General features: G+C 39.7%; 1 long non-coding RNA gene across 2 annotated transcripts in view; it reads right to left on the reverse strand.

Annotated features, from left to right (window-relative positions):
* LOC121065312 overlaps positions 1-23,673 on the reverse strand; it is a 343,045-nt gene that overhangs the window by 68,029 nt on the left and 251,343 nt on the right. For both annotated transcript variants that reach the window (XR_005816986.1, XR_005816985.1), the window contains one exon: positions 18,041-18,565. This is a non-coding gene — a long non-coding RNA (uncharacterized LOC121065312). The remainder of the gene's footprint in view (positions 1-18,040; positions 18,566-23,673) is intronic.

A 23,673-nucleotide genomic window follows, 5' to 3' on the forward strand; every position in this document is an offset into this window, starting at 1 on the left:
TGAGAGGATTTGCTGTTAATTTTGTCTGGCTTCTGTTTTCCAATGACAGTCAATATTTTCCAAGTAAACTCATCCATGAATTCATGTAAAGGCCTGGCTTAAAGCCCTTCAGCACTGATGGATCTCCTTTTAGTGCTTTAGATCCAATCCTAACTCCACCAAAAGGTAAGCATTTTTGATGCAATATAGTGATCATTTAGGTATTGTTAAAATAATGCAACCATTTGAACACCTTAAAATGTTGAGGTGTTACTCTCTGAATTGTCTTTAGCTTCAAGGATCAAAACCTGACAGCAACAGTGTTATTTGTTAGAAAAAGTGTACAAAAATCTGACCAGTTCACAGCAATGCAACATTGATGTACTCAGTCTATCACCGTCTCAGTGACAATTTTAGGGCCAAAATCGATATATCTTCCTTGGGAAGCTAGGCAGAAGATGGGAAGTGAAGAAGGAGTAAAGAGAAGAAGCAATGTTATTTAATCCGTCACCCATCAAAATTTTTCTGGTGCATGTGTAACTTTGGGAACCTGAATAGCTCGCTGAGATAATACATGCAGTTCAGTGTTTGCTGTCTAAAGCTGGAGTCATCAGGCAATCTTCAGAGTTAGGCATCACATACTATTAATGTGTTGGCCACAAATATCTAATGCAAGAGCGCTTTGTCACAACAGACATTCTCTTCTGTCAAAATAAGCTTCAGATCAAATTAGTATCACTGAGCAGCAATCAGCAGGTGGGTTAAAGTGTATGAGATGCCAGTTAACCCTGGATGGTTCAAAATTCCATCTTTCTGTCAGAAGAAAGACTTGTCTCTGTAATATCTGAACTCCGTTTTTTGCTATTATAAACATGTATCAATTGTTGTTGGAAACAGTCTCATTTGAGTTAAGCCATTATAAAATCCCTAACTTCTCTATCTCATCCATACCACTTACTGATATGCACTATTTACTCAAAGCTTGAAAAGTCATTGATAATACTGAAACTGTCTCAAACCACGTGTCAATAAAGGACGGCAGTTTTGACTATTAGGGGTCTGGTTGCTGCCGTATAATCTGTGTACGTTCTCACGCAGAATTAAGACATTTAAATGTCTCAACTATGACTGAGATAATGTCCATTACTGCAAGATCTAGGTCACTGTTGTTAAAGCTGAGTCACGTTGCTAGTCATATTTGCCAGTCATACAAACACTAATACTTTTCAGACAAAAGCAGCTGCAATTTCTCCTCCAAACAGGTTTTAAGGATTGTTGAAAGAAAAGGCTGATATAAACATGTTGCACTCCTCCATGATGCATTTATCCAGCAATGCATATAATTTGATGTGAAAGTCATTTAGTCCTTTGTGTGAAGGAAACTAGTATAACATTTACAGGAACAAATTACAGAGTAATTTCATAATAGGTTATCAAACTAAATAATAATGCATGTGAATTAAACTCTGGAATATATGTTAAGCTTCAGAAGTGTCTTAGACTCACTGGTTTGCAAGGAGATTTCTTCATTCAGGCACCTGTCCATTTATGTCAAATGATTTTGCTCCTGTCGTTGAGATATTTTTTAATTTTTTTCCCCTCTCTCAAAATCTGTTCACTCAAATAGTCTCAGCTTTACATTTGGCTGAAATATATTTCTGCTATGGTTTAAAAAGTGGACAGGACTCACTCAGCTAGTCAATAATTAATTCAAAGTGGTCACCAGAATACAATTTTACACAAGGATAAGTAGGTTCACAGTTCTGACCAACTGGATAATTGGATCCATTACCAAACTAGTATTTCAACTTCTACATGACCTAATTTGTTAACACAGGTATTAAACACAACCAAAAACAAGTAGAAATACGAAATCCAAGCTTTTCTCTTCTGACAGTTCCTGTTACTGCACAGTCCCCCATAAAATGCATGACACATTGCATTAAGAGTGAAAAGACTATTCAGGGTACCACAGAAGAGATTCCTTTCGTCGAGAGAAGTTAAAGTTACTTTCTGATCTTCAGCAAAGACATGCTGTAATTTTGAAGATTTTTTCTTATAGCTTCCTACAGATGGTTAATGCATTACAGAATACTTGTACAAAATCTGATTCCAACTGCGTGGACAGTGCTTAGAAGGATTACTTCAGTAACATCTTTATGCACAATACTCCTTGTTCTTTAAAATAAAAAATATATATTTTTTTTTTTTTCCTGAGTGATTAAAAAATCCATAACCCATTCAGCACTGACCTCGAAACACACATGCTCAACAGGACTATCAGCCAAAGTGAGAAACTGGACATTTTTCCTGTCATATGATTTCTGTTGCTTATTTAGTATCATGGAAATGCAAGGGTTTATTTTTATCATCAATTCCACATATATTTTACATTTGTCAAATCCATCTCAAGTATAAGTTCTGAGTAGTCCTAACTTTGGCCTCGAGGGAAAAGAAAATTGATCACGCCACTCATTGCAAAGCAGTCAACAGCAGTGAGTCAAATTTAGTTTTGGCATAACCTTTCTGGTGAGGTTTCAGCAGGGAAGTGTCTGTGCAGGGGAGCAGAGATGGAGATGCCATGTATATGAAAGAGCGTACAGAAGATTGTTCAGGCAGTTTGTTCAGAGATCTCTGCAGCAGCAGCTCCAAAAATTAACAAATAAGATTGTCAAATGTAAAAATGCAATTATTTTTCTTGAGCAGGAAAACTGAACCTGAACAATTAATGTGATGCTTATGTATTTAAATTTACCTGAACAACTCATTGCTCGCTCTTAATTGCTTTTTAATCTTCAGCATGACACAAGTTTTCAGGAGAGCACTCCAGAAAAGATGGGTGATGAAAAAGGATGTTTCAGTTGGATAGGGAAAAAAGAGAAAGAAAGAAAGAAAGAAAGAAAGAAAGAAAGAAAGAAAGAAAGAAAGAAAGAAAGAAAGAAAGAAAGAAAGAAAGAAAGAAAGGAAGGAAGGAAGGAAGGAAGGAAGGAAGGAAGGAAGGAAAGAGAGAAAGAGAGAAAGAAAGAAAAAGAAAGAAAGAAAGAAAGAAAGAAAGAAAGAAAGAAAGAAAGAAAGAAAGAAAGAAAGAAAGAAAGAAAAGAAAAATCCTTTGAACTTCAGAATCTTGTTCTTAACAACACATGCTTATTACAACAAAAATTTACATTGGATAAAGATAGCACAGAAATTTATTGGAATTACTTTTTTTTTTCCTTAATCCAACATATGCTTTAAGCTCCCCTTACCAAACAAGGGAACTGAAGTATCAGTTGGCTCTCTAGAACAAAAGAAAAAATCCAATGATGTAACACAAAGAGCTGGATCCTCAGTCAATATTAGTCATCACAGTTTCGATGAAGGTCATAGCTATGTGTCACCCTGTGCTAACTGAGGACCCAACACAGTGCAGCCACACAAATTCAGGCAAATGACTGCTTTCCAGGAAATTTTATCTGAATCATCCTTCTGAACTCTGGCTAAAGGATTTTTCTTTAACTTAAACTTGAAGTCCTGAAACATTAAAGAACAGTATGCATCAACTTAATTGGAAACAGTTTTGCTTCAGCATATCCTGTGTTTGTTCAACAACTTAGAGAGAGGAAAAGTCCCTGCTTTGAAGCACTGTGACAACTTAAGATAAATTTCATGTTACTTTTCTAACAGTGTATAATTGAAAACATACTTCAACACAGACTGTAATATAATTCTGGATAGAGCTGTGTCTAACCCACAAGTCTGAATCTCAGCTTTCCCGAGTCTTGAAGAAATTCTGTCTCTAGCCCATTCAAAACCATACCTTTACCATCTCTTGTGCATTCCTCTTTGTCACACTAATGTCAGGAAGGGAGGAAGAGAGGGAGGGAGGGAGGGAAGGGAAGGGAGGGAGGGAAGGGAGGGAGGGATGGAAGGGAGGAAGGGGGGAAGGGAGGGAGGAAGGGGGGAAGGGAGGAAGGGAGGAAGGGAGGAAGGGAGGAAGGGAGGGAGGAAGGAAGGAAGGAAGGAAGGAAGGAAGGAAGGAAGGAAGGAAGGAAGGAAGGAAGGAAGGAAGGAAGGAAGGAAAGGCTCCAAACACTGTAGTCCCTATTTTTATGCCAGATTTTCAAAAGTTCTTTTTCTCATCTCAAAGATATTTCTGTTTAGGCACCCATTTGCATGCCTAAATGGGAACGTATCTCCATACGAAATCTCTCTCCCAGTCTGGGTACTATTGCTGTTCTGGAGCGAGGCCATATGCGAGTTGCCCAAGGTCACAGAGGAAGTCTCTTGAAGAGCCAGACGTTTGAACCAACTTCTCCTGTGCCCTAACCACAAGTCTATCCTTCCTCTCCATAACAACACAGTGTATTTCTTTGTTAAATTTCTCTCTAGTTAGACATAATGGGCCTTTTTCTTTATTCATACATAATGGCAATATGAAATTAGGAGATTGACACTTGTCATTCACAGGGAATGTTCTTTTTCCTCTTTCCCCCAAAATACAAACACCACTTAGCAGATTGTCATTGGTGGATGACAGTAGGACCTCTGTTTTACATTTTTTTCCAGCAGCCTAACGAGAGTAAATTGCCCTTTATGTTTATTTTTCATGATAAAATGAGAGGTTGACGACTTGCAGATCCCAGCCACAAAGTATTATTCCCCTTTCACACATAACCTTTACTGAACACAAAAGAAAAATGGGGAAAAAACAAACAAACAAACAAACAAAACAAACAAACTTTTTGGTCAAGAAAATCAAGTTAACAGGGATTTGTATAACATCCCTCCACTGCTCCTGATACCATGTGAAGAATTAAGTACTAGAGTACTAGTCAGTAGCCACTGACTACCAAAACGTGCGGGTAGCCTTACGTGTCCCTGGCAAGACATGTGGAGTAGAACAGCATCAAGTGGAAAACCCAAGCACAGTAATGCATTTTCTGTTGCCACATCTCCATTTTATTTAGAGGGACACGTTCACCATTTTAAGCTCTGGAGACCATAGTTGGATGTCATTCTACGAACCAAATTATAGATATTCATTGTATCAGACAAATAAAAGAATGCATGTGAGAAATGCCAGTCATACACAAATCCATTCATCTTTGAGTTACTATTTTTGCATTCATTTCATTTGGGCCTTTTTTGAATCCAGTTTCTTCAAACCCTGCCCTCTTCTACATGACCTTTTAATCAATAGTCCTTTGTTGTGCTGCAAGGCCTCGGCAGCAGAGGACAGAATGACTACAGCTAATCCTTATCTAATATTTACCTTTAAGCTCTTTTGGTCTTGGCAGAGGTTTGAGCCATTCGTCTTGTTTAGGTTTTGTAACTAAATGATGAGCACTGTGTTGTTTGAGAATGTGGTCTCCTCAGGAGATCCCAGAGTTTGTGGCCCCTCTTCCTGCAGTCACCACCACCTCCAGCCAAGAGAGTACTTGCATTCTGCTGCTTCGTCACCTCAGAAATTAGCAGATTACCTCAGCTCTTTGACATATCTTTTGGCAAGTCAGTAAAATTTGGGTTGCCAACTATTTTCATGTGGAAAGCAGGTCTCTCCCTGTCCTTTTAAGTATAGAAGACATTTTTTGTGGGGAGAGAACTCAGTCTCTGTCCAACTCTGCAGTTGCCTGTCACTTTAAAAAAAAAAAAAAAATCTCCATCGATTCTTTGTCACTACACTGTCTTCTCACAGGAGTTTAAATGACAAAAATTTGTGTCCAATTTTCAGATGACAAATCAATGTGAAAAATCAATCTGAAACTTTCTGTACTCCATGCCCTCAAGAAAGTTTGTTAACTGATACTGAAGGCTATTTTCCAGACACTGCAGTGTAATACTGCTGCCCCAGTAGCCCTTAGAGCAAAACCATCAGACACACAGGAGCTCCTGTCCCCGTCCCCAGCAATTTTATCTCAACAAGTACTTCATTTAAGCAAACAGTCTAAAGCGTGATTCATACCCCAGTAAGACAATTGTTTGGAACATGGAGGTCTGCTACAACTGACCACAGCAAGGCAAGGCTTCATAATAAGCCAAGTACCACAACTGCAGATGCAAACCAAATACCCCCATAGACAGACAATGTGCTGAGTAACAAAGCTGGCTGCTTTCTCCCCAAAAGAGGGGGTGGGGGATGTCTATACCAAAAGCTAAACAAAGAGCTCAGTGAGCTCTCAGCACATGAAAACCATTGACAGCTCCGCAGGAGCCGTGGAAGAAGGCCACCAGGCTCAGGCAGGAGCAGAGCTGCACAGGGATCTTGAATGCCATCAGCTCTGCTGGCAGGACAGCCACATCCACCAGCCTGCCTGAGTCTCCATGCAAGGCTCGGCTGGTACAGATCTTGAGGACATCCAGGGGCCAGGAAGGGACCCCAGCAGCCCTTGGAGTCAAACATGCATGCACATCAGGGTTTGTTGATAGTTGGATATCCTTGGGCTCAGCATTTCTGTACCAGCCAGGTTTGCCCCTTTTCCAGCCTTAACTTAGAATTTTCTCTGGAGCAAAGTTTCACTGAATTTCAGAGTCCTCTGAGTATACATCAGAACTGTAAAGTAAAGCTGCAAGAAGGTATTTGGCTTTATTTATTTATTTATTTATTTATTGTTAGCTTGTATACGGTTAAAAAGGCCTCATGCAAAGTTTGAACTGGTCATTAAAATGACTTCTAAGCTTACTGTGAAATACATTGAGATCTTAAAAAAAAAAAAAAACAAACAAATAAACAAACAACAACAACAACAGAACACATATTACTCAGTCTTGCCCTTTTCCTCTCTCTGACAGCAACTGCTGAAAAGGTGCAAGTTACCAACTTCTGAAATACTACATAAATGCCCTAAAATAAATCCAGGATTTATACCTAAGTAGATATAACCAAGTGAAACTCACTTTCAGCTTCACAATGTGCAATAATGCACCAGTGAGTGACTGATATATATTGCTGATGAAAGGGAGGGAAAAAAAACACACAGAAGAAAAAGCCTTTTCACAGTTCAATAGAAAGTTACAATATTTGAGAAATGAATAAGGAGTCATGTAATGGCTTTGCAGCTTTTGAACTTTCACATGTTTCAGATTTTTCTAATGCTTGTGCGGATTAAAGAGATTCACATCTCAATGGCTGGGGAACCTCACATTTTTTCTGGATCAGGTTTAATGCTTTCCACACTGTAAAAATTTTACTTTGTATGAACACACCCTGAATTTAAGGAATTTTTCATACTTAGGCGTGTGTTTTACAGTATGTTTCTTTTTATGTTAACCCTGTCAAAGGGCATGATGTCTGGATCATAGGAATGATCAACTTCTTCAATTTCACACATCAATACACTGGGCCTTTTGGGCATGCTTTTCTTCCCAGACCCCAAAAATAAATTAAAGGGAGGAAAAATGTCAAGATACAATAAACTAGAAGACATCCACATTTTCTTACTTCTGTGTATTATCTCAGCCTGGACCCCAGAATAAAAAGGAGAACCATTTATTTCAGTAACGTGCAAAGTTCACGGTTTTAAAGCTACAGCCGCACCCTTTTCATCTCTTTTAAAGATATTTCAAAGCAGGGTTGTGGGACCCAAAGAAAGAGAAGAATCTCTGATGTCCAGCCAGTTCAGCCAGAAAAACACTGCATTTTCTACCCTTTGACAAAGGATTAAGGAGTGACAAAAAGCCACTTCATCCTCTCTTAAAAAAAGTGTGTGTGTGTGTGCTTGAATATGATACATATTCTAACTGCTACCACGAAGGTGTTATCTAGAATCAAGACATAATCACAGGCCTCATAAAAGCCAGCGAATGTCAAGTCTTTAAGGCTCAACAGCAAGGGTAACCAAATGTTTAAAAACATTTTCACACAATAGGAATGACAACCCAAAATGTTGTGGCCTTTGCAGAACTGAATTTAATGGATGAACAGAGGAATTTGGTTTTAGTTGTAGTCCCACAGACTAAGATAATTTCAGAAAAAGCTAACAAAAAGGGTGTAAGAGGAAAGAGGAAGGTTGGACATTGACATTGGGAAGAGGAAGATTATTTGGATAATAATTGTAGGTATGCCCATTTGGGGTATTTCTGGAAGAAAAGAAAAAAAAAAAATAGAGAGAGAAAAAAGAATGCTTTGATGGCTTTTGTTTATGAAAGCAAAATTGCATACTTGCTGTGTAAAATAAAGCACATGGCTGCAAAACTACCTGAAAAATATGTTTCATTTCTATCACCAGTTTCTCACTCATATAGGAATTGACAGGTTCTGATTTCTGACCATCTAACTTTGGCCTAAAAAACAATGTAAATAAATAAAAATTGTATACACTTTTCACCAAAAGAACAATTTTTATATATAAAACCATAGGTTTTACAGACAACAACTACTTTTGAAAACAAAGAAAATGCTTTTGTGGGACTTCTACATTCCATAGGGACATTTATTACTGAATTTCTATCTCTGACTATGTTCGGTTCATTTCATTGAATCTAAGCAATTGTAACCACCAAAATAGTTTTAAAATATCACATTATAGAATTTATTTTCTTCAATAATACAGCAATTTCTCATGAAGTATCATCAGATGATGTTATTTTCTCCTAAAGCTTTTCAGATCTACTGGTATGTCAAAGTATGCTGGAATAATGTCTTAAAATTCAAATATTTTTCAGGAGGTATCGTGTGTTCAGCATTTTCATTGCTTATGTCCACTTTTCAGCCTACAGGTTTGAGGTACAACAGAAGTTTTGGTAATACAAGGTATTAAAATAAAGACTAGTGAAAACATGCATCATAAATACATACAGGAGCTTTGAGCTGACTCATTAAGGGTGAAAAAAAAAACACATAACACTGTACTTATTAGAGATTTTCTCCCTGAGAAAACAGTGTTTTGTTTTGTTTTGTTTTTTTTCTATTTTGTTCTCCTCCTGATGTTATTTGCAGTGTTGCAAGCAAGCAATTGCAGTGAGCTGCAGTATAACTGTTCGTTGGTCTACATCATTATGCAGCACTGGAATACAGCCAAAAATTCACTGCCTGAGATTTATTTTAGTTTTCTCTGTAACAGAAAAGACCAACTTAGAAATCTTAAAATACAGAACACTGTTGCTCCAAAATCCTGGCTACCTTCTGATTATTTTGCATGTTCTGAACTCCCATTAAAGTCAATACTAATATGAGGCAGCCAGGACTGCCTAAGGCTATCAAAAAGCCAAGGTTTATGGGTGAGAGATGTTTTGAATAAAGGGTATTACCGCTCCTTCCAAACACCACCAAACTGAAAACAGTGGTAATCTGGCTGAGCAAAGAAGGCAACCAACTGTTGTCAACACTTGAAGCCTTGGAGAATCTCTTTGAAGAGCTGGATAAGCAGGTGCTGTGCCCCAGTCAGCACAGCTCTCCAGCCAATCCACCAGGCCCCAGCTTTTACTCGGTTCCACAGCTCTGATTTTAGATCATCTACTGTGTTTGAAAACACACAAGCAATCAGATCTCCACAGCATTATTTTCCCGTTCTGCTTCTTAGGAATGTATCATAATATGAGTATCTGCTTTGTGAAATCAAACATCATCTGTCTGCTTGGGGCCCTTGGCTTGCCATTCACTTTCTTCTTCTAAAAGAAATGAGATTACTCTCATAAAGCAAAAGAAAATATTTTGGAGGGCAGTGCTTAATATTCATGTCTTCTGTTTTATTCTCAAGTTCAGCTAACCTTGTATTAAATTTGAACTGACACTACAAATATAGTTTATTTATTTATTTTACATTTGCAAGTATCCCTTCAGTACCACAAAAATATTAGGAATAGTGAATATAAGGCCAAGACAACTCTAACCACAAGACAAGTGTGCTACTCACTGGCTGTTACACAAAACACTTGATGGGTACATGATCAACTGACTGTGACAGAGAGAATAAGGCACTGAAAACTCACAAGAATAGAGTTAAGCAAAAACTAGAGGGAAAAGGATATAATCTTGCCAATAATTAGAGGAAAAAACAAGCAAAACAAAAAAACTGAACTTATGGTCTCATCTGTAGGTTGTAAAAAACCATAAGATTGAGTTTCAAAGGAGTAATACAGAGAGCATAGCACTGCTGAAGATGACTTAACAATTTAGCTCAGGTAAAATGGTGTGTATGTTCCTGCTTGTGCATACATGCAGGAACTGCAAGTGAGAGCTATAATGCATTGCCATCGTTAGAGGTCATGAACAGGAGATTAACGCAAAGATTCATCAGCCATGTCTCAGCCATAACCAAACCAGGTTTGCAGCACAGTGTGCCACCTCCTCCATTCTGCCTGTGTTCTCTGAGGGGTACAGCATTGCACAAAATCTATCACCAGCAGTCCTCTACTAAATGCCATTATTTCAAATGCCTCCAAATTTGAAATATCCAAAAAACTTTAATCTCAGAAAATACCGTGTCTTTCAGGCCAACAACAAAGCAAACAAACAAATAACAACAGTAACAACAACAACAACAAAAGACAAACCTAGACGCAACTGTGGTATAAAATAATAATTGAATATGGGTGTGAGTGCTGTTTACATAACACCAAAATGCAAAAAAAAAAAAAAAAAAAAAAAAAAGCAAGGAATCCACTGTTAACTTCAGCGATGATAACAGTATAAGTCACTAGAGAGCCAGAAAGCATTTCCTTTTGAAGACTGCTTTCTTCTGCGTCTACACTTCTAGGAGCCCTAACTTTGTAAATCAAGACATAAACCACTTTATTCCCTGAGCTCTGCAGCCTGTTAGAGCCTGGACTCTTCTTGGCATATTTTGTTGTTGTTGTTGTTCCATTTCAACAAAACCAAATCCATTTCATGATGAAAGCAGAAGTATATGAAAAAAAAACAAACAAACAAACAAAAAAAAACTATGTATACTGACCCCAACTCAACCTTAGTACTGAAGTGGTATTTCCCCACATTTTCTCACACTCAAAATCAAATTTATGATATATTGGTTAAAAATTTAGGTGTTCAAAGAATGCTCAGAGGAATAGAGGAAAAAAAAAGACATATAAACAGAAATACCACACTTTGGAATGACAGCAAAGAAAAAGACATGTTCAGTTGAAAATACAAAGCCTGGCCTCATTGAATGCCAGGATAAAACAGCCTTTGGTTGGAACAGGATCATGATTTCTGTCAAGATATAAGTCTGGATTCACTTTTGAAGTGGGTGTGGCCTAGGAGCAGGAAGGAAGAATTAACTATAATAAAAACTATGTCTCTCTGTCTTAAACAGCCCATCATGCATTTTGTTTTACCTCACTAGTGACTACAAAAAATGCATAAGTGTTTCTGAAATTCATCTATCTAGTTATATGCTACTTTTCACCATGCTGTCCTTTTTGTTATCTTCATATTACACAATATCATTTTCTGTTGTTGCTGGTGGTGAATAGGATGACAGACTTAATATGATAGTTATGCTCTGTACTGAAATCGCATGAATTTTATGACAAGCTACTTTCACTGTAAACAAACCAGCACCACACACCTGGAGGCATGGTTTTGGTATTATCCCGAGGCAATTGTGATTATATTCTGTAAAGTATGCTTCAGTGTTGCATTTGTGTAAATTGTGCTTGCGCCTTTTATACACATACACATGAATACTACATGTACACAGCATTTCTGAGTGTATAGGCATGTACGTCCAGGAAAAGCATGAATGTGGGAGCCACAGTAATGCTGCTCCTGGCTGAAGGTAATGTTACAGAATTTGTTTCCATGTTAATGGATCACAGCAAAAAATCTTGTAAGGATTATTTTAATTTGTAAAACATTTGTATTCCCTACTGTATTGCAATAAAAGGAATGTGCCAACCACCACTCTTTAAGAAATATAATACAATTCATCCTACTTTTGGTTTGAAATCAGAACCAAAACACACTTACTGCAGAAGAACTGATCTTTATGGCCCTGAAAGGAGGTGAAGGCTGGGCGTAAGCTCACTCCTTGCCACTACAATCCTCTCATGGGAATCTAGATGTGCTGTTATATATTCTGTGTCCTCTGATCCTTTTCAGAAAACCAGAAAGCTGCGATGACATCACAAAATGCACAACGAATCCACAACCAGCCAAGACTCCCAGCTCAGAAATACACTGACCACTACAACCATCTCAAATCCACAAATGGAAGAAGGATTTGGTCTCTTTTACTGGAAGAAAAAAATCATTGCTTGCATACACTACTAGTAAATCAGCGCCCACTTAGCCATCCTAGAGCATGAAACACAGTATAATAGATCTTTCATATCTCACAGGAGAGGTCATGGTACAGGAATGTTGAACAATACAACACATCTATTGTAGGTATGCAACTTCTAGGTAGGAGGTGTAAGTTGTTATAACAATAGAAACCTCAGAGGAGATCATCAGAAAATGATTAACATGTTTTTCAAAGGAATCTGCACAATCAACAATCTTTTCAAGAGACATATTTCAAAATCCTCTGGTGCCCTGTTTCTTATACTTTACACACAGAGAGAGCTCAGATTTTGTTTTTGTTTAATTAATTCCATATTTCTGTTACGTATAATTACCCAAAGCATTATGATCATATTATTCACACATTTATTTATTTGGAATAATTTCCATTAAAGAGACTTTCAGAATAGTAACCTAATGTTGAATACATATTCTGGTGCATTTTTCATCTTTATATGTTAATATGTCACTCAATGGTTTGCTAAACCATCTGATTTGATGTTTGTTTTAAATGTTCACTGCACTGAAATCTCAAACAAACATCAAGGATATAATTCTTTTCCACAGAGTATATGCTTGATATTGTTTCTTGATTTTCTTTGGACGAGTACTTTCTTAGCATGAATATGCCAAAATAAGATGATACTCAACACATTTTTCTAGAAAAGAGGGTTCCCATGAAATGAATACAATATTGCACAGTAATTTTGATTTGCTGAAGTCCAAGCCAGCTAATATTCCAGGTGAACTGTGTAAAACTACGACTACAACCAACAGGGGCCAGACCCTCAACAGACAATTACACACAAAGGCTGGCTGCTGCCTACCCTCCCAAAAGGAAAGTTGCCTCCTCCTCCCAGAAGGAACTGACTTCCACACCAGTATTTCACTTTTGTTAGAAAGAGGCTGCCCACTTGAATACCAGCACCAAAGACACATTGGGAGGGGCTGAACCTGTCCGTGATCTGATCCTTCTCTCCAAGAACTGGTTCATCACAGGGAAAACAAGCAGGGAGCGCAAGGGGAAACTCAGCAGAAAGCACAAAACAGAGTTAAGTTTGGAAGACGGACCAAACTGAAAACCCAGGTGGGATGCCACAGCCACTGACAGCACCCCACAGGAAAGCAGAGCAAGAGATCAGGCTTTGATCAAGAGAATACTGGGAGAAGTGGGTCCTGCTGTGGGACCAACACTGCGGTTTCACTTTCTGGAGTTACATCTGGGACAGACAGGGAGAAAAAAGCAAGAAGGAACATAGATGCTGGGCTTCAGATAGTGCCTCTCTTCACTTTCTCTCCTCTAAAAATCTGTCAATCCATGGGACTGCCAGGAAGGAGCAGATATGGAAGAGCTGTGTGTTTCAGGAATGAATCACGGACAGGAAAGAGGTGCAGGAATTCAAATCTGTATGAATTGAATGCTTTTGCTTCAGCCACAAAACACATTCAAAAGCATGTCTCCATTTTCAGTTGCTTCATCTTCATACCTTTCACAGAAACTCCAGGGGCCAAGGTAGGGGGCCGGGAAGCTCCGTGTCCAAGGAGACTTCTGGCTGTCTAGACAGACCTGAAGGCTGCTCACACCGCTCTGAAAGGTGTCTCATTCATCCAAATATTTCAAATGAAACTCTTTCAGACACAAATGAGCTCACTACTCAGCACTGAGTCACATTTTTATTTCGCAAATACAAAGACTTCCAAGTCCGTCTCCACCATCCCCAGCTGTTGAAAAGTCACCATGCTTTGAGTGTGACATCATGAGGTGTTGCCATGAAAATCAATTTAAAATTATAAGCACTAAATTCTAATTCCTCTGCATGGTAAAGGATCACGCAGGGGGGAATTGCAGTTTAAACAAAGATCTTCAATAATTAGTGATAATAACAAAGGAAATATTCATAATTACATCAAAGAATTCTTCACTGAGTATTGTTTTTATTTGCTTCCTGAGGGAGCAGAGTTCTCTGAAAAGACATGACTATTTTAAACAGGTGTAGATAAATAAAAAATGGCTATCAAGAGAATCCAACTTCAAACTGAAGCTGGAAAAATACTCCACAATCCAGAAGAGGTTACCTAATCAATCTGTTTACATGCCAATTGTCAGATCTCTGCTAGGTGGTGTACGTTGGTAGTGTGTAAGCATCTTTTCAGATGAACATGGCACACTACACTACAGTACACCCCGAGTGTCTGCCTCTGCATATAGGAATCAAAGTCTGGGGATTAATTTCATCCGCCAGCATAAACACAAGACTAATTTTATGAAGTACAGATAGCTAAAAATAGCCAAGAGCAATGTTATGCAATAAAACCTGGTATATGTTTCCCCTTTCCAGACAAGGGAATCTGACATAGCTTCAAATAAAAAAAGGCAGCAGCCTGAGGAGAATACAAACTATATTCATTTTTTTTCCCTTCTGAAGAGGTAGAATTTGAATCTCCCATATATTAAAGATGCATGCCCACTGTTGTATCATTTCAATGACTTATATAGCAAATGATGATCACAAATTCACAGTGCTTCTGTCCTCCCCTGGAAAAAATAAATAAATAAATAAATAAATAAATAAATAAAAGGTCAAAAATGAGTGGAAATGAACTTTCTTCTGCCCCTTTTTATGCATTTTAGAGATGAAAAAACGAGATAGATAAATCTGCATAATACTGAACTGAATCTCTTTAATTCCAGTCAGCTTTTATCATTCAATCACTGAGTCTGTATGTGGAAAAATTCATGCTAATTCCCCCTAGCAACAGCCTCAGCCTATCAGGGTAAGCCATGCACCATGCAGCTGCCAGCCAGCAAGAATAACTCTAAGTAGGTCAGGCCTGCATTTCTAAAAATGCCACGGTCTAGTAACCCCACTGTCCCGTCTGTCTGCCCTGCCCCATAATAACCTCAATTGCTCGGTGACACAATGACATACTACCCTGTTAGAGCGCAATCAAATCAGGCTGCATTATTCTGCTGCGAGCATCGCTGCTGGATGAAGGACCCATCCAGGGGCAGCATTAATCAGGCAGCCATTCATGTCCACTAGCACTTCACTCTGGAGATGGGGCCTGCATTAATGACCAGCTGTTTGAACGAACACAAACAAAATAACGCCTTTCACCCTGTCGGGTGCACAGAATATGCTATTCTAATCAGGCAGGTTGTGCTCACTGACTAAGTCTAAAATGTAAATTAAACAGCCCCAGACAATGCCAGCTTTTGTAACCTTCTATTAATTAAAGTAAGTATATTTAAATTATGCTACACACAATTCAAAGAGCTATTGGTTTAATATACAGAGTCATCTCCTCCTACAAATTTGTGTTCACAGTCAAAAAAAAAACCAAAAACAACAACAACAACAACAACAAAACAAACACCAACAACAAACCCACAACCCACTGTTTGCGTAATGCAATCTACCTATCCTGGTAAATTAAAGAGCGACATAAACAGAGCTGAACTGCACCCGACTTCTGCTGGGAGCAGGGAAACATGCCAGTCTGCTAGAAATTGGGTAACATGAACACAAGCAGAAACGAATGCTGACTATGGTGCGTGGGTATTGATAAAAGCCGTGTAAACATCTTTCAGCCCCAACACACAGAAAGGCCAGTCAGAACAGATTAAGCACCCCCTGCAATCTCACTGCTTAAGCGCTGCTGAGTTGCCAGCCCAGACCTAAAAATAATGGCAGGGGTCAGAAAGCTCCCCACGGGCTCTGGGCACGTCCCTCGAGGAGCAGACAGCCCCACACTGCCGCGTTCCCAGCGTAGCCCCAGGGACTGCTGTTTGGCTGCAAGATGTTGCACTAAGCCTTTTTTCCACCCCCACCCCCCTAGACCAGAGAAGCCTTAATATAAACCACACCAGACCCACAGTAGGTCTTCTCTGGGGTGGTATTTCAGTATCAAATCTGCAGTGCCAGAGCAGAGTTTCAGCATGCTCGCTTTGTGTTTAATTACACCCTTGCTTTTAAACACCTCCGCGCGGCTGGCCAGTCTCTCCCTTCAGAGCATGCCTCTGTGTCACGCAGCTGCCTGTACAAGACGGAGCCAGGAGAGACATTTTTTAGGATAGACAGCTCATCTGCATTTCTTCTGAAGGATTCACACTTTCACTGGGTGCATGCCCTCTGACAAACCAATAGTTCAGTCTTCAGTTTTGCAGAATGCAGCAAGTCTCGTACATGCAATCCGTCCACCTCTGATTTACAAATACAGCCGATTCATTAATCCATCTTGCTCTTTCTTGTTTGAGCCAGGCTTGATAACCAGGTTATGACTGTCTTCCTTTGCTTTGTGGCACACATCACATAGCTATTCTTGGAGAGATACAGTCACTGACGTAACCACGGACTCCTAATTACAAGCTGCTGACATTTTCCTCGTCTCTGCAGCTTTGAAGCTCTGAGTTAAAAGCCACTCTTCCTCCTCCTTGCTTGCTTTAAAACTGCCTGAGTTAGAAGCACAGCAGTTTCAGAAAGGTGCTGGAGTGGTATAAACTCCTTTGCAGAGCCTGCTGTATTGCCAAGGTTGTTTTTCTTTAAGCAAACAGAAAACTACAGTATGGGAGTAATAAGACTCCTTCGCCCCCAGCACAAGAATGTTATCGAACAGCTGGCTAAATATATACCAACACACAGGGCTGCCTTTGTGGACTGGGTAGCAAATAGTGGAAGGGCCAGACAGGCGTCTTGCAGGGTAGCTCACCATGACTATTGGGAAATCCCCTCGTACGCATTTTAGGATGACATTATGGTCTACGGATTTGTATAAAAAAAAAAAAAAACTCTTTCTCATTAGGCAGCTGCTAAAAGCCATGCCAAGCTTCAATAGCTGACTGCAGCACTTGTTTCCCCTATTTATGCATTGTTCAGATTTGGGCAACCTGAGCAGCCTGCTGAACTCAATATGCCAGCATGGTGACAAGGCTACCTGTCCTAAAAACATGATCTCTCTGATGCATGTGCAGAAATAAAAAATAAAAATACAACAACCCTAGATACATTTCAGATAAATCCACTGCCAAATGCAAGTGTTGCCTCTTTCCAATAGAGGAAGAATCATTTTTAATTAGGGGCTGATTTTGAAATTCTGAAAAAATGTAAATATAATGCTGACTATAAATGCTCAGTTTACCATTTAGCCATCTGATGACTGTGATAGCCAGCTGGTCTAGAAGTCATCTGGGATGCATTTATTTTGATTAGATTGATCACATTTCTATTTACAGTATAGAATTTTTCACCATACTGAATACAGCTGTGTTTATAAAGATTTTAAGATGGAGAAAAGGAACCTCCCCCCACACACACACAGTTTCTCTCAGCAGTGCAGAAGGTTCAGTGCTTCAAGGTGTTAAACAGAAAGGATCTGCCTTCACATTTCTTAGAATAATTCTGCCTACATCTGCATTCGCAAAGTGCCATCTCAGTCAGGAAATAGGTGTAGAGCTATGGTTGAAAATAAAAGCTGCTATCAAGTCTGACCCATCAAAATTACAAACTTCCTCTGTAAACTGGTCAGAAATGTCTTTCTTTCATGTCTGTACATGCTCTCACACATATAAGCACACACACACACACAGAGTGTATGGCTGCTGTTTTCCCTGGGGATATCGCTGCAGCCACCTAGCTCATCAGTTCTCTCCCTGACAGCATCAGGAGTGTTCGAGCTACAATTTACAGTCCCTCCATCCATACATTGCTTTCTTAATTATGCCATCCTCTCTGCAACGAGAATGCACAGATCAGACAAACAATACACAGCATTTCTTCTTCCTCTGCATTTGCACTCGCTCTCTCGCTCTCTCGCTCTTCCTCCCGTGGCTTTGCCTTAACAGGCAGACACAACCAATACCTTATTTATCCATCTCCAGCACAACGCTGAGGTGAAACCCGACTGCGGCTCTGTGGCTTTCCCCATGTTAATCCTCTGGAGCAGCAGAGGCTGGATTCTTGCTGCTGATGCCCTTGTTGAGCACTGGATTACTTTACATCATATTTCTTTAAGCTTTCACCCACCCCATCCTAGATGACCATGCCTCCTTCCCCACTCCCAAAAAAAAATAAAAATAAATAGAAAAAAAAGAAAAAAAGAAAACCCCATAACCACCACACATCACAACCCTTTGCTTCCAGAACCAACAGAAAAAAATGTGGCTCCATCGCTCCTCTTCCTTAGCAATGTGCAGACGAGTGAGTCTCAAGTCAGCCAAGCCAGGGTGAAGCACAGGCAGCGAGACTGCAGCAGCCCCAGCAGCAGCAGAAACAGCAGCAGCCGCCCAGGTAAATGGGGGGAAAAGCAGGCTGTGTTGAGAGTGGCGCAGTGCCGTAGCTGTGAGGAAAGACAATCTCGCTTCTTCCAAACAGTGCAGCTTTATGCCTGCAGGAACGGAGAAAAGGGAAGACCCGGAATTAAAAATAGAAGCCGAAACAGTTAAGATGAAATAATAATTATCATAAATGATTGTAACTTTATTTTTTTCTGGGCTTCGGGGTTTTTCAGGGGGGTGTCTTTTCCCCCCCTCTCCCCAAAGTCTCCTTTGTTGCTGGATGTTACTGTCCAAGAGTGCGGAGTCACAAAGGCTCACTCTCCAAAGCACAGCGAGACCAGCATCACATGAGAAACCACATGACGCACCCAAATCGGATGCTGATGTGGTCCACTATTTCACTCGGGGGGGAAAAAAGCTCAACCGAAACATGCCCCTCTCTAGTGGTTAGAAAGAATTTCCCTTTAAACACACACACACACACACACACACAAAAAAAAAAAAAAAAAGAACAAATAAATATCTCTGTCTTCAACACCAATGCTTCAAGAGGCAGGAGAATGCTGTTCCACAGACACTAGCTGGATGGCAGCAATATTACTTCCAGACTACATTATTCAAAGCTGATTCCACTTAAGTGAATTCCTGAAAAGCATACTCCATGTCTTCATAACATGAAGAGGCTCAGAAAACCAACTCCATTATCATTCCCTACAATCTGTATCCAAACCTGTGTTCTGAATAATTTATCCAAGACTAATAAGCTGTTTGCCAAGACAACTCCTTTTCTCACTCAGCCCCACACTCACGATCAACTATGGTGAGAAAATGAGGGGTATTCTTTGTTTTCATAACTGGTAATTTTAGCAAATGCACTGTCACACAAAATAATTAGGAAAAAATTAGCAGGTTTTTTTTTCCTCACTTATGGACACAACAGGGCTCTGTCTGGTTTGCATTCGGTGGCAGTGTTTTCCTGATGTTGCTGACTCAAAAGCTTTCAGTCCAAGTCAATAAGCAAATGCTCTTTCCTACCAATTCCCACAGAGGTGTTGTGCCACAGTGTTAAACACGGCAACATCTGGATACCCTTGGTAATCCCCAAGTAGGAGTATGTAGCTCCACAATGCTGTTCCCTGTCAGGGCACCAAGCAGTTAACATCCTTGGCTGCTTCACCATCTTGCGTATAGGAGCATGGAACTGAGGGACTGACTGGTTAGCTTGAGAAACAAAAGCAAAAAAGCTGACCTTGGCGATCGATGAAATTGCTGCTGTGTAAAGTTTTCATCCAACAAACACAGTGTTTTGTAGCTTGTTTTACTTCTAACATTTGTTCAAAATACAGAGCAGGTGGTACAGAGTCCTCCATCCCCTTTGTTCGCAAAAGCCGGGCACCACCTTGCAACGCTGTGCTCCCCGGCTCTTTACACTGAAACCGTAGCCAGTGTCAGGGAAATATAAAAAGATAGCTGCACAGCTGTTCTGCACAGGATCCCATTGCAAGCTCTGAAGTTTATGAGATGCAGATAAAGCACACAATTCCCCAGAAGAGAGAGATGCCTAGCACCCAGGTGGGGAACTGAAATCGGAGCAAAACCCAAGTGCTCTATTGTGCCGATTTCAACCTTCCCAACTGCTCAAGCAATAGCAGATTGCAAAAATTTGCACAAGGCAGTTCAAGCTTGTTCTCATTGGCTCCTATCAGAAAGGGGCTTTTCGATGGGCTGCACCTTGGACTTGCCTAAATTACACAAAATCCAGTTGTAGTGTTCACCCTCATTGGGAAGCTAGTGTTCAGAAGAGCCTCTGGACTATATATGAAAAAAATCAAAAGATTATCATAGTCATCCAAGGGTATTTTCACAGGTGGTGCAATATCAGCACTGTCAAGTCTTTGCTGGAAGATGATATTGGTACACCCAAACTCAGATTGTAGTTAATGGATATAGTATGGTATTTTCAAATACAGCGTCAGCTAATATGGAGAATAAAGGCTTCAGATGGTGTTTTCTCAGTCCAAAAGATAAACATTACTAAGGTATGGATTCAGTGGAGCAAAATAGGTTACAGGGCCTTCGATTACAAGACCAAAGGAGCTGTCCTGGTGACCACTCTCATTATTCTTAAACTATAAAACCATTATTATAGTATATCTGAGAATGGATTCTTGTCCATTCTTATTAATTTCTACGATAGATCCCCAGGAGTTCTTGACTTTGTGAGCTTATGATTTTTCCCACTTAGTACCAGTAGCTCATTTATCTATTCTGACTCAGAATCACAGATATATTGGTTAGAAGGGTCCTCCGGAGGTCATACAGAGAACCCCCTGTTTAAGCAGGGCTATCACCAACATTACAACAGGTCAGCTGTGACTTTGTCTAGGCAAGTCTTGAAAAAACTCAGGGATGGAGATTCTTTAACCACTCTGGGTAACCTCTTCCAGTGCTAAACCTCCTTCCCTGGGGAAATATTGTACAGAAGAAGAACATTCTCTCTCTCTTTCTTACATGCAGGACCTTCACTGCACTGCTAGTGGGAAATACTGAATTACATACATTTCCTAAATCTAATACTGAAGCTGTAGAAGAGAAGTGAAGGAGTCAAGGAATGAAGAAGCTCTTTTCTTACTTGTTAATCAAGTTCAGCTCAAATCAGTAGCATTTCCCAATTGCCACCATCTGATGATTGCTTTGATATCTATGCGCTTCCATCTCAAGTATTAACTAAAACAGCAATGACCACCCTAATAACAATTCCAGTGTTGTCCCTTGTGTGCTAACAATGAGAAAAAATAAAGCCCAAATGAATGTGAAACCTGACCTACTCTGAGAAGTCAGAACTAAGGTTGAACCAACGTGGTAGCTAGAGGATGCTGCTTCATTCAGAATAAACAGTATAATACGCATTTTTTTAAATAGACCTGAAAAAGGGGCCCTACAGAATTTGTAAATTTGCCCAGGCTTGTGAAAAACCTCTTATGAGGGTAGTTGTTGTACGTACCTCTAAATATGAGCTAGAGATGCACATCCACATTAGATGCAAATGAAGGCAAAAGGAAAGAAGGAAAAAGACTGTTACAAACACAACAACCACTCATTGTTTCTTTAGAAATATAAAAGACTTAGATGAAGTACCTTGTGAGATAGTTCTCCAGGCACCAAGAGCTTAAAATCTAATTCTTACACTGAGATCCCTTAATATAAACTCCCCATTAAATTCTTTGATAAGAGCATGGGTAACTGACCCTTTCTTTCCTCTTCAAATCTCTAACATAGGTTTTTGCTATGTTCGATACTATTAATACTTGAAGTAATTCATAGGCAGACTAAAGTTACCTAAATGACTCTCTCAGTTGACTTCCACAGTACATTTTCTCCCGTTCCATGCAGTGAGTGAAGAAGACGGAAGACGTCCACATAGAACATATGAGCATACAGGTGGGAATTGCTGGGTGGCACCATTAGCAATTGAGCTCATATGAAAGCAACTGGAAGATGCGGAAAGAACTGGGCCTATTTTGGATGCTGCCTTGGCATAGCTAGTCAATAGCATTTTTCCCATCACCAATTTGGTGCCAGTATTTGAAGATCTGTTCTCAGACATTTGGTCATAAATCATGCTTTGTATTTGAGCAGCTTCATGCTAACTTAGCAATACACTAGCTACCTTGGATTTGATGTAACTGTCCACAGGAGACAGGCTTTGGAGCAAAAGTCAGCATCAGAGTAGGCTCTAGATCAGCATGAAGAATTAGACCAATATACAGGCAGCCCAAAATGAGAACAATTCACAACTCCTCAAAAGCTACTGAATGCTATGGAATAATTTCCAGGTGCTTTTCAATGAGATTCAGTATGCTTCTTCGTATGGTTAATTGTCTGATTCATTGACTTTCACTGACAATTAAAGACCGGATCCCAATTCAGCAAGAGTTGCACTGTTAAAGAGAACAAGAGCTAAAGCCCTTTCAGCTCCAGACAGTGTTAGGACTCAAATGAAGAAAGCTACCCAAGTGCCTTTAGGGCACCAGCTTTTCCCCTTTGTGAAAAGTCCCTTTTGGGACTGACTTCCTGAAGTCCAAGGAAGCAGAACTTCACATTGGTTAAGCATAGCACCGGCACTGCAAACACTGGACAAAAGTAACAGGACTTAGCATAAACAAAAATCTGTCAAATGGTTTCACAAAAAAAAAAAATAAAAAAAAAATCTTGTTCATTACACCCCAAAACTGACACCACTGTGTGGTACTAAACATTGCCACCCGGGAAGTGGGACCTGAAAAACAGCAGGAAGTTGGAGAAATGCCATAATTTCAGTTGAAACAGAATGCCACTAATAGACAAGTGCATATCATTAAAATGCAGAATTGCTAATTTTGACAGAAAAATATGGTTGCTAAATTCTGCAATGAATGGTCGGTTTGAATGCTTGACGATTCTCAGTGAGTATCAGGGCTTGCAGTTTGTTTTTCAGTGACCCTTCTCTTCAGAATCTGCAGATAGAGAAAGCATTACCATTAAGGTTGAGGTTTCAACCCAAAAGCTGGGCAAAACTTGATGTTTCACTGAACCTGAAACCCCAAAGTGAACCTCAAGTGTGTAAACGTCATGGACTCAAACCAAAACAAATATGTTAGCCCCACATGAACAAAAACCACAGAGCTGCACATGAGTCTAAGCATTGAGCTGTGATGGGTACTGGCCAAGGCATGAAGTGTCCTTTGCTTTTTCAAGTGCCCTACAACATACTGGTAGATGTTTAGTGACCACAGGATACGTCTAGACATACACTGCCATAGCTTGGAGATGTTCAGGTCTACTTTAACTGAGAGTTCAGTTACCAGAAGCAGTTTCTCTACAGTGGACAGAGATCTTCAGGAGGGTAAAATATCCTATAAAAAGTTTTGCATGGCCACAGATAAACTTCTTTGGTACTTGATGGGCTCTTCAAAGCCATTTCCTGATGGCACCTGGAATGCCGATCTAGCTACTGTCTCATATAAAAAACATGTTTTAGTTGCGTTCAGGAAACAAAATAGGCATCAGACTACCTTCTGGTAATTTTCAGTAGAATGTGCCATGATCTGCATAGATCATCATAGTAAATGCATGTAAAAAATAGGGAAATGCTTCTTCTGCATTTTCAGCACAGACCTTTATCACAAGAAACTGCTGAAGTGCACAGTGAATCTTTTACATTCATCTGGAGCCAGAT

This window comes from Cygnus olor, chromosome 2 (genome assembly GCF_009769625.2).
Source record: "Cygnus olor isolate bCygOlo1 chromosome 2, bCygOlo1.pri.v2, whole genome shotgun sequence".
NCBI lineage: Eukaryota > Metazoa > Chordata > Aves > Anseriformes > Anatidae > Cygnus > Cygnus olor.